The following is an 11982-nucleotide window of genomic DNA, read 5'->3' on the forward strand; positions in this document are numbered from 1 at the left end:
AGAGTGCACGTTGGAAAACAGCTAATAATATATCTAGGGGAGAGAAGACAGTAAGTGCCTCCCTGCCCAATATGGGAGGTCAGTAACTCCTCCCAGGGTATGCACTTTTAACTGGCAGATAAAAGTGCGTAGTTTTGGATGGTGTGCGCCGAGACTAAAATGATAATAGGGAATGAGATTAGCGAAAGAGTAGCGTCCCTTGATTGGACGTCACCCATAGTCTGTGACGTCACCGGAGGAAAAGTTATTAGAGAGAGAACGTCATGTTGGTTGTGCGCATGCGTCTCTCGTCCTCGAGGACGAGAGACGCATGCGCACAACCAACATGACGTTCTCTCTCTAATAAGTTTTCCGCCGGTGACGTCACTGACTATGGGCAACGTCCAATCAAGGGACGCTACTCTTCCGCTAATCTCAATCCCTATTCCGAGACACGAAACTTAGGGGCTCCTTCAGTATGTGGTTTTTCAATGTCAGGTCGGTAAACATAGCATTTGAGTTTTGGAACTATGCGTTCAGGTAAACTTTTCATAACATCCTCCAGCTGGATAAAGATAGTATGTGCTTGGCTAAGAAGTTCATAACATTGCCATCCGGAAGTATAACGGACCAACACACAAAACTGTGTGTAAACATGATTGTTTATAGTCTGGTTTATTAAGTTTAGTGAGAATTACTCAAAAAACGCGGATGGCAAAAAAAAAAAAAAAAAAAAACAATAACAAAGACCTGAGTGACGTCAACTTCGAACTATCTATAGATAGTATGCGCTTGCCTTAGAAGCTCATAACATTGCCATCCGGAAGTATAACGGACCAACACACAATACTGTGTGTATCCATGAACGTTTATAGTCGGGTTAATACAGTTCAGTGAGCATTACTCATAAACGCGGATGGCAAAAAACAACAACAAAGACCTGAGTGACGTCATCTTCGAACTATCTATAAGGTATGTACCAAAAACAAAACCATGCGTAACCTTTATTGTTCGATTGATAGAATTGGGTGAGAGCTAATCTTTACAATGGCTGTCTAATAACGATGACAAAGAGCTGAATGACGTGAATGTCGTTCTATCTTTTGATGGTAGGTGTTCAATTTCAATTTAGGATATGCGTATCTAAAAAGAAATAAACATACCAACACAGAGAATACTCTTCAACAGTCGTAACGTCACTTCCTTCCTAATGACGCATGGTAACTTAGTAACACTGGCTCTAAACTATCGGAACACTGGCGGACGCCCGTATGAAATATTTTTCCGGCGAGTATAAAGCGTGTCCAGAAGAAAAAAAACACATACATTTGATCATATTTTGACTTTTACACATTCTGATCACAAGACATATGAAAAGTTCTAGCCAGCATGAAAAATAAAAAGTAATGATTTTCTTTGTTTAGAACCAAGATGGCCACCGTTGCCAGGCGGCGTGACATCAGACTATTGAATCGTATTGCTTATGAATTTCAATATTTATAGTATTTATATGTTTGATAGAATTTATTTTTGTAAGAACGCATCACTAATTGGACACGGATAGATGGTTCGAGATGACGTCACTCAGGTCTTTGTTATTGTTTTTTGCCATCCGCGTTTATGAGTAATGCTCACTGAACTGTATTAACCTGACTATAAACATTCATGGATACACACAGTTTTGTGTGTTGGTCCGCTATACTTCCGGATGGCAATGTTATGAGCTTCTTAGCCAAGCGCATACTATCTATAAAATAATAACAAAGAGCTTGGGGACCTCATCTTGCTCCTTCTCTTGAGATTTTATATAGCGCAATACAATATCCACTAAACGTGCTCAAAGCGCTTTACAAGGGGTCCATGGCCAACACATTTAGAACGGGACATGACGCCTGTTAGGCGATATTACAAATGTTTGTTGGGACAACGACAACGCTGTTAACGGCCAGGTACTCGTTTTACACCTCAGTACGGTGAGGAAATGTGAGTAAATAGCCTTCTCTAAGGACTTAACTATGCGCCGAATGCGAGGCTCGAACCCACGACCTTCCAATACGAAAGAGAGTGCCATACTACACGACCACATAGCCGCACTGTCGGATGGACCGTAGCCATCGTTATGTTATAGATAGTATGCAGATGACGTCACTCAGGCCTTTGTTATTGTTTTGCCATCCGCGTTTGTGAGTTGTTCTCACTAAACTGTATCAACCTGACTATAAACGTTCATGGTTACACAGAGTTTGTGTGTTGGTCCTTTATACTTCCGGATGGCAATGTTATGAGCTTCTTAGCCAAGCGCATACTATCTATAGCCTGACAATGAAATCCAAAAGGACTGGCAGTTTGAAGTCATTATTTGGTTTTTGCACCACCTAGTGAGTTGTTGTTAGTAGAGCTCATGGAAACAAGTTATTTCATTGGTTGAACCATTGAATACAACTCCCGATTTGTTTTCTTTTGTGGCAAAAGACTGGCAGTTTGACGTCAATTTTTGGTCAGTATCAGGCCATAGCTGTACTAAGGCCACGCATGGACGGGGCTCGTGGATTTGTTTTTATCTGCCGGCTGACAGAAGACCGGAAAAAAATGGACGGCTTATTCTGTCTGTTCGAAAATGACTTTTGTTTGCAATTCCTCTGACCCTTGTTTTCATCAGGCCTTGATAGCTTGTTGTCAATAAGTTATGACGGCGGAGATAAAGAAAGACGAAAGCATCGGTTGCTGTATGATTGTGAGCGACACAATCCAACGTCCGACAAAGGGACATAAGTGCTGCCTTCAATATTTAATGTCTTCTGTTTTTTTTTGTAAAGCGTTGAATATAATATTATAGATAGAATGCGCTTGGCCAAGGAGTTCACAACATTGCCATCCGGAAGTATAACGGACAAACACACAAACTCTGTGTAACCATGAACTTTTATAGTCTGGTTAATACAGTTTAGTGAGAACAACTCACAAACGCGGATGGCAAAAACAATAACAAAGGCCTGAGTGACGTCATCTTCGAACTATCTATAGATAGAATGAAGTTGACGTCACTCTGGTCTTTGTTATTGTTTTTTGCCATCCACGTTTATGAGTAATTCTCACTTAACCGTATCAACCAGACTATAGATAGAATGCGCTTGGCCAAGGAGTTCACAACATTGCCATCCGGAAGTATAACGGACCAACACACAAACTCTGTGTAACCATGAACTTTTATAGTCTGGTTAATACAGTTTAGTGAGAACAACTCACAAACGCGGATGGCAAAAACAATAATAAAGGCCTGAATGACGTCATCTTCGAACTATCTATAAAAGTTCATGGATACACATAGTTTTGTGTGTTGGTTATACTTCCGGATGGCAATGTTGTGAGCTTCTTAGCCAAGCGCATACTATCTATACAATTTAGTGAGAACCACTCATAAAAATGGCTGGCAAAAAACAATAACAAAGCTGAGTGACGGCAATCTCATTCTCCAATTGATAATATAATTTAATGAGAACTATTCATTAAGATTGCTATCGAAAAAAAAGCAACAAAAGGTTGAATGACGTCAATTTCGTTCCATCTGTCACCTAACAGGAGATATGTGTCCTGTATTTTAAGTATTGCTGTTGGCTAGGAACCCTATGTCAAGTGCTTTCAGCCCGCTTAGTGGATATTACGTGCTCATTCGTAGGGGGACGGTCTCTGCCTTTTGTAGAAGGATATTAACTCACTCAACCCTAACACCGACAACATCCGTAGTTTACCCGGGTTACTTTACCACATGCCTATTTATTACATTTTGCCGAGACAAATTAGAGGCGTAATATCAATGCTAATGTTTGTAGTTTTTACGTGTTAATGATAGTCGAATAAAACTATCTATGTACATGCTCATTTTTAATAGGGAATGAGATTAACGGAAGAGTAGCGTCCCTTGATTGGACGTCACCGGCGGAAAAGTTATTAGAGAGAGAACGTCATGTTGCTTGGGCGCGTGCGTCTCTCGTCCTCGCTTCCGGTGAAAGCGGCATGAGATACTTCACCGAAAGCGAGGACGAGAGAGACGCATTCGCAAAACCATTTTGACGTTCTGTCTGTAAGGTGACGTCCAATCAAGGGACGCTACTCTTCCGCTAATCTCATTTCCTATAGAGAAAACAGTAATTTGTTATTGATATAAGTGACAATATTCCGGGCATACTAAAGAGCGGTAACTCGTATTATGTAAATGAACACGTATGGTAATCCTCCGTTATCTCCTTAATTTACTGTGTGATTGTGAATACTACTACTACTACTACTACTACTACTACTACTACTACTACTACTACTACTACTACTTCTACTACTACTACTACTACTACTACTACTACTACTACTACTACTACTACTACTACTACTACTACTACTACTACTACTACTACTACTACTACTACTACTACTACTACTACTACTACTACTACTACTACTACTACTACTACTACTACTACTACTACTACTACTTACTACTACTATACTACTACTACTACTACTACTACTCTACTAGTAATAATATATAATAATAATAATATATACTACTACTACTACTACTACTACTACTACTACTACTACTACTACTACTACTACTACTACTACTACTACTACTACTACTACTACTATAATAATAATAATAATAATAATATAATAATAACAATAATAATAATAATAATTATGATAAAAATGACAATGATAATAATAGTAACAAATAGTAATGATAATAATAATAATAATAATAATAATAATAATAATAATAATAATAATAATAATAATAATAATAAATAATAATAATAATAATAATGATAATAATAATAATAATATAATAATAATAATAATAATAATAATAATAATAATAATAATAATAATAATAATAATAATAATAATAATAATAATAATAATAATAATAATAATAATAATAATAATAATAATAATAATAATAATAATAATAATAATAATAATAATAATAATAATAATGATGATGATGATGATAATAATAATAATAATAATAATAATAATAATAATAATAATAATAATAATAATAATAATAATAATAATAATAATAATAATAATAATAAAAATAATAATAATAATAATAATAATAATAATAATAATAATAATAATTAATATATAATAATAATAATAATTATTATTATTATTATTATTATTATTATTATTTTATTATTATTATTATTATTATTATAATATTGATAATAAATGAAGGTAGGGTAGAAAAGTATCGTAAGTCGAATTACGATAGTTTTGCACTGAGAGATATGTTGTGCGTTGAAATACTGCGAACCTTGTGTCAAATCGACATTCTTATCGCATTAAATTAGTGGAAATAAGACTATTGTAACTTGACTTAAGATAATCTTTCGACAAGTTTTTACTTTTCCCTTCAAATGTATGTATCGTAAGTAAGAGTTACGATAATCTATTTGCCAAATAAGTGTCAAACTGTTAAACATAAAATTATTCGTTTGTTTGTTTGTTTATAGATAGAATGCGCTTGGCTCAGAAGCTAATAACATTGCCATCCGAAGTATAACGGACCAACACACAAAACTGTGTGTATCCATGAACGTTTATAGTCAGATCAATACAGTTCAGTGAGCATTACTCATAAACGCGGATGGCAAAAACAATAATAAAGACCTGAGTGACGTCATCTTCGAACTATCTATAGGCTGTCAACGATATTTTGGATTATTATATAAGCACCCATTACTTGCTTCTCGATGATAATCTCAACCCGTAGAAAGTTATCAAAATCATAGTTTATATGTGTGTACAAAACACCAATGTCTACTAAGATCTTTGGTTATATTCATAACTTTTATATTAAGATTATAATCTATAATTTATGCAGGAATTCAAATCCCAGCAAAACAATTTTAAATCTTCAGCTGATTAAATGACTGGATCAGGGAATCAAACCTAGACCACTTCAATGATCAACAACTGATCTCATCATATTGGTACTTTGATAAGTCAATGATATTAGATCAGTTTGATGAGGAAAAAGAGAATCATTGCCCATCTGATAAATTGTTTAATTGGTGTTCTATTTGTCCCTAAATAATGTCATGCTTAGTTTGCTTCAATAGCTCATAAAAAGTAATCAAGACATAAGAAGCTATATATCATTTATGATTAAGGCAATTGTATTGTGCGGCTATGTGGTCTTGTGGTATGACACTCGCTTTCGGATCGGAAGGTCCTGGGTTCGAGCCTCGTGCTCGTCGCATAGTTGAGTTCTTGGAAAAGGCTCTTTACTCACATTCTCTCATCGTACTCAGGTGTAAAATGAATACCTGGCCGTTAACAGCGTTGTCTTTGTCCGAAAAATTGTAATATCGCCTAACAGGCATCATGTCCCGTCCCACATGTTAAATGTTGCTGTTGACCCGGGACCCCTTGTAAAGCGCTTTGAGCACATTGAGTGGATATTGTGCTATATAAAGCTCAATATTATGTAAAGCACAATATTAAAATAAAAAGGGAAGGAACTCCCTCTTTCTCATTGAATGATTTAAAAAGAATGAGTCCTTCTTTGACCTGGATTCGCAAGTTGTTCACAAATGCTCAGACAAAAATAGGAAGGTTTCTTTGCTAAAAAAAAACCTGTGAAGGTCCTTGAAGATTTCAAATTTCCAAATTGTGTTGACATTCCTTTTGAGGTCAATGAACATTTCCATCATTTGCACGCAAAGATATCACGAATTAAAGTCCTCAGTAGAACAAGGTTATCAATGTTTCATGAGTCTTCCCTCTTGAAGTCTGACAGTCTATGTATTCTAAATAGAACTTAAATAGCAGACGCATGTTGACCAACTTATCCATAGTAGTAGTAGTAGCGTATGGCTACACCTCCAAATGTCATTTCCATTGAGTTGGAGGTGTGGTTCCAGGAGAAGGAAGAACATTGTCTGGACGCCGGTTTGGATCATTTTGGTTTGACTACTCATCTTCAGCTGTTCCAGCAGGATTGGATCTAGGCTGGTATCACCTTCAGGATCATGGCAGCGCACAAGCTCCTGTAACGTGATGATCCTTCTCAGGAGACCTTGTCCATTAGATTGCATAATCAGTTGATGATGGAGATGGACGGTATTTGAAGATTCAGAAAAATCATTCTCGACTTTTGGAATTGGAATTACACTAATCAGATTCTGTCTCAATTAAAAAGTCTAGATCGTCAATTTCGTGATAAATAAACTTAAACATAAGAGCAATCAGACTTTTGTGGAAGATTATCATGTTTTATCAAAATCCAATGCTATTGGGCTATGCAACCTCTTACTATGTCGTCTGCAAGTAGTTTAATTTCTTGTGTCAAGATATATCTGGAGGATAAGGAGAATCAGATCGTATAAATCCGAACCAGACCTATACGATCAGATTCCTCTGATATTCCAAAAAACTGATCTCATGCGACAGTTATAAAACTCATCTTGGGCAATATAACTGATGTTAGCAATGCCGCCGTATAATTGCACTTTTCCATAGTAGAAAAGGAAGTCCACACTTGATGTGAATTTCTGATAAGGTCTATCTGACCGTTTCTATTTGTTCTTGAGTCCCAGAGAAACACCGTGCCTTCCGGCTCATGAAAACTCATTGAACCTATGGAGCACAACGACCCATGCGAAGATCTGCAGATCCATCAACTACTGACGAAGATGAAGAACGAGAAGAAGATGAAGAAGAAGAAGAAGAAGAAGAAGAAGAAGAAGAAGAAGAAGAAGAAGAAGAAGAAGGAGGAGGAGGATGAGGAGGAGGAGGAGGAGGAGGAGGAGGAGGAGGAGGAGGAGGAGGAGGAGGAGGAGGAGGAGGAGGAGGAGGAGGAGGAGGAGGAGGAGGAGGAGGAGCAGAAGAATAAGAATATGAAGACGAAGAAGAAGAAGAAGAAGAAGAAGAAGAAAAATAAGAAGACGAAGAAGAAGAAGGAGGAGGAGGAGGAGAAGGAGGAGGAGGAGAAGAGAAGAAGAAGAAAAAGAGGAGGAAGAAGAAGAAGAACAGAAACAACAAGAAGAGGATGAGGATGAGGGGGAGAGGAAAAGGAGGAGGAGAAGAAGAAGAAGAAGAAGAAGAAGAAGAAGAAGAAGAAGAAGAAGAAGAAGAAGAAGAAGAGAAGGAGGCGGAGGAGGAGTAGAAAGAGAAGAAGAGGAGAATGCAAATGGGGAGGATCAGGAGAAATAGAACTGTTATGGAAGAAGAGGAGGCAGAGGACGAGTAGGAGGAGTAGGAAGAGGTGGTGGGGGGGGGGGGAGAAAGAAGAAGAGAAAAAGAGGAGGGGTGAGGAGAGGGAGAAGGAGACGGAGGAGGAGGAGTAAAAGAAAAGATGTAAAACAAATTATAAAAAGTTGGGAAGTGAAAGGGGACGAGAAGGAGCGAGTAGGAGAAGTGGAAACGTAATTTTAAGAAATAGAAGTTAGACAACCCTTTACTACAACTCGCGTCCTGTCAGTTGTGACATACAATTGGATTCAATAGTCTGATGTCACGTCCGCCGAGCAACGAACAGCTTGGTTCTAAACAAAGAGAATCAGTACTTTTTATTCTTCATGCTGGTTATAACTTTTTCACATGCCATTTGATCAGAATGTATAAAATCATAACAAAATCAGATTTATAATGTTTTTCTCCTCTAGATACACTATTATACTCGTCGGAGAAGTATTTCATAAGGGCGTCCGCCATTGTTCTGATAGTTTAGAACCAGTTACTAAGTTACGATGCGTCATGACAAGGGAAGTGACTGTTGAAGTCTATTATGATTGTTTCTAGCTTTAAATACTTTATAAACTCTGGATTAATCAACCCTATGGCTCTTAGAACTTGTTTAGGGTGTCGTAACACATAATATATTTGTCTAGTAAATGGTGAAAATGGAGAAAAAAAAAACAACCCCAAAACTATCGTTACAATAGTTTTAGTTCTGTTCTATCCTCCTCAAAATATCCTATCTCAACATACGATAGTCTTGATTCCAATGAAATTCTAATAATAATAATAATAATAATAATAATAATAATAATAATAATAATAATAATAATAATAATAATAATAATAATGATGATGATGATGCTGATGATGATGATGATGATGATGATGATGATGATGATGATGATGATGATGATGATGATGGTGATGATGATGATGATGATGATAATAATAATAATAATAATAGTTCGTTCCTTCTATATTTCTTCGAGCGACTTGTGGGTGTATCACAATCTTGCGTGTTGATTGGTAAGAAAGGTACTGGTTAGTCGACATATGATGTTCATAAAAACAACATGAGTCATTGATACAGCCCATAGATGATGTTCATAAAAAGAACACGAGCCATTGATACAACCCATAGATGATGTTCATAAAAACAACATCAGTCATTGATTCACCCCATAGATGATGTTCATAAAAACAACATGAGTCATTGATTCACCCCATAGATGATGTTCATAAAAACAACATGAGTCATTGATACACCCCATAGATAATGTTCATAAAAACAACATGAGTCATTGATACACCCCATAGATGATGTTCATAAAAACAATGTGAGTCATTGATTCACCCCATAGATGATGTTCATAAAAACAACATGAGTCATTGATTCACCCCATAGATGATGTTCATAAAAACAACATGAGTCATTGATACACCCCATAGATAATGTTCATAAAAACAACATGAGTCATTGATACACCCCATAGATGATGTTCATAAAAACAATATGAGTCGTTGATACACCCCATAGATGATGTTCATTAAAAACAACATGAGTCGTTGATACACCCCATAGATGATGTTCATAAAAACAACATGAGTCATTGATACAACCCATAGATGATGTTCATAAAAACAACACGAGTCATTGATACACCCCCATAGATGATGTTCATAAAAAAACATCATGAGTCATTGATTCACCCCATAGATGATGTTCATAAAAACAAGATGAGTCATTGATACACCCCATAGATGATGTTCATAAAAACAACATGAGTCATTGATTCACCCCATAGATGATGTTCATAAAAACAACATGAGTCATTGATACAACCCATAGATGATGTTCATAAAAACAACACGAGTCATTGATACACCCCCATAGATGATGTTCATAAAAAACATCATGAGTCATTGATTCACCCCATAGATGATGTTCATAAAAACAAGATGAGTCATTGATACACCCCATAGATGATGTTCATAAAAACAACATGAGTCATTGATTCACCCCATAGATGATGTTCATAAAAACAAGATGAGTCATTGTTACACCCCATAGATGATGTTCATAAAAACAAGATGTGTCATTGATACACACCATAGATGATGTTCATAAAAATAACACGAGTCATTGATTCAACCTATAGATGATGTTCATAAAAACAAGATAAGTCATTGATACACCCTATAGATGATGTTCATAAAAACAACATGCGTCATTGATACATCCCATAGATGATGTTCATAAAAACAAGATGAGTCATTGATTCACCCCATGTGACTTTAATAACACACACATGGAATGGACTCAAGGACCTTATATTGTCTTAAAGTCAAAATTCCAAAACGTTGAGAGGTGAAGTACATATACGATAAGGGGCACAACTGTCTTATGTACTTGCCTAATGCTACTACCAGCCACAGCTACCGTTGGTACATGCCAAACAGTCGACCTGCTCATAGGGTTGCCTTCGATAACATATTTATGCTGTGCGTTTAGTTAAAATAAACTCATAACATCCGCCAGCCGGATATAACGTACCACCACACAAACTATGTGTAGCCTTAAACGATTGTATTCTGAAAATGAGTCAAAGTATAAGTCTAGTGGGTCTTCTTAGCGCGTCGCCATAGGTAATTCAAAGCCTGACACTAGAACCCGCTAGGACAAATTTTTACGTCTTTTTTTTTAGGTTTGTGCAGCGCCTAGTGAGTTGTGGTTAGTCGTACTCAGTTAAACAAGTGATTCCATTGGTTCACCATTTGAATACGACTCAAAATAGGTTGGATATTGATCAAAACATGACGTCAAATGAAAAGTCTTTGACCCCAAAAGAAAACAAATAGCGAGTTGTATCGTAGCCATTGTTATGTTATAGCCTGACAATGAAATCCAAAAGGACTGGCATTTTTTTCGTCATTATTTGGTTTTTGCACCGCCTAGTGAGTTGTCGTAGTAGAGCTCATGGAAACAAGTTATTTCATTGGTTGAACAATTGAATACAACTCACGATTTGTTTTCTTGTGTGGCAAAAGACTGGCATTTTGACGTCATTTTTTGGTCAGTGTCAGGCTATAACTTTACGGTCGTAGTCAGGGGAACAAGTGATTCCATTGGTCGACCTATTGAATACAACTCAAAATTTGTTGGACACTAACCAAAAATAACGGCAAAGGAAAAGTCCAAAAGAAAACAATTAGCGAGTTGTATTCAGTTGTTCAACCAATGGGATAACTTTTTCCTTGAACTCTACAAACGTTGTTGTTGTTGTTGTTGTTATAGTAGTAGTAGTAGTAGTAGTAGTAGTAGTAGTAGTAGTAGTAGTAGTAGTAGTAGTAGTAGTAGTAGTAGTAGTAGATAGGACGGTAGTCTATCGCAAAGTACTTTCTGCGAGATCTAACAAATCCAGCTACCCAATCACTGCTTGATGGGCAGGGGTGCCAGAAAAGTCGCGACTGCACCCGGGATTGATCCCGGTCCCTTCGGGCGTGAGGCGAGTGCTCTACCAACTGAGCTATCTGACCGAGAGGGACAATAGCGATTGCTTATATCATTCGGATAGGACGCTTGTCTAATGATGATGATGATGATTGTCACTGATATTATGACATTAAGATTATATAAGATATTTTCAACTACACTCGGACTAATGACTTTACAACGGTCCCCACAAAAGTATAGCTTTAAATTATTAAACAAGTCTCCTGATTAAATTATAATGTTATTTTAAAAGATAAAGA

Source organism: Berghia stephanieae, chromosome 4 (assembly GCF_034508935.2).
Source record: "Berghia stephanieae isolate SIO BIC M18660-M18661 chromosome 4, UCSD_Bste_1.3, whole genome shotgun sequence".
Taxonomy (NCBI): domain Eukaryota; kingdom Metazoa; phylum Mollusca; class Gastropoda; order Nudibranchia; family Aeolidiidae; genus Berghia; species Berghia stephanieae.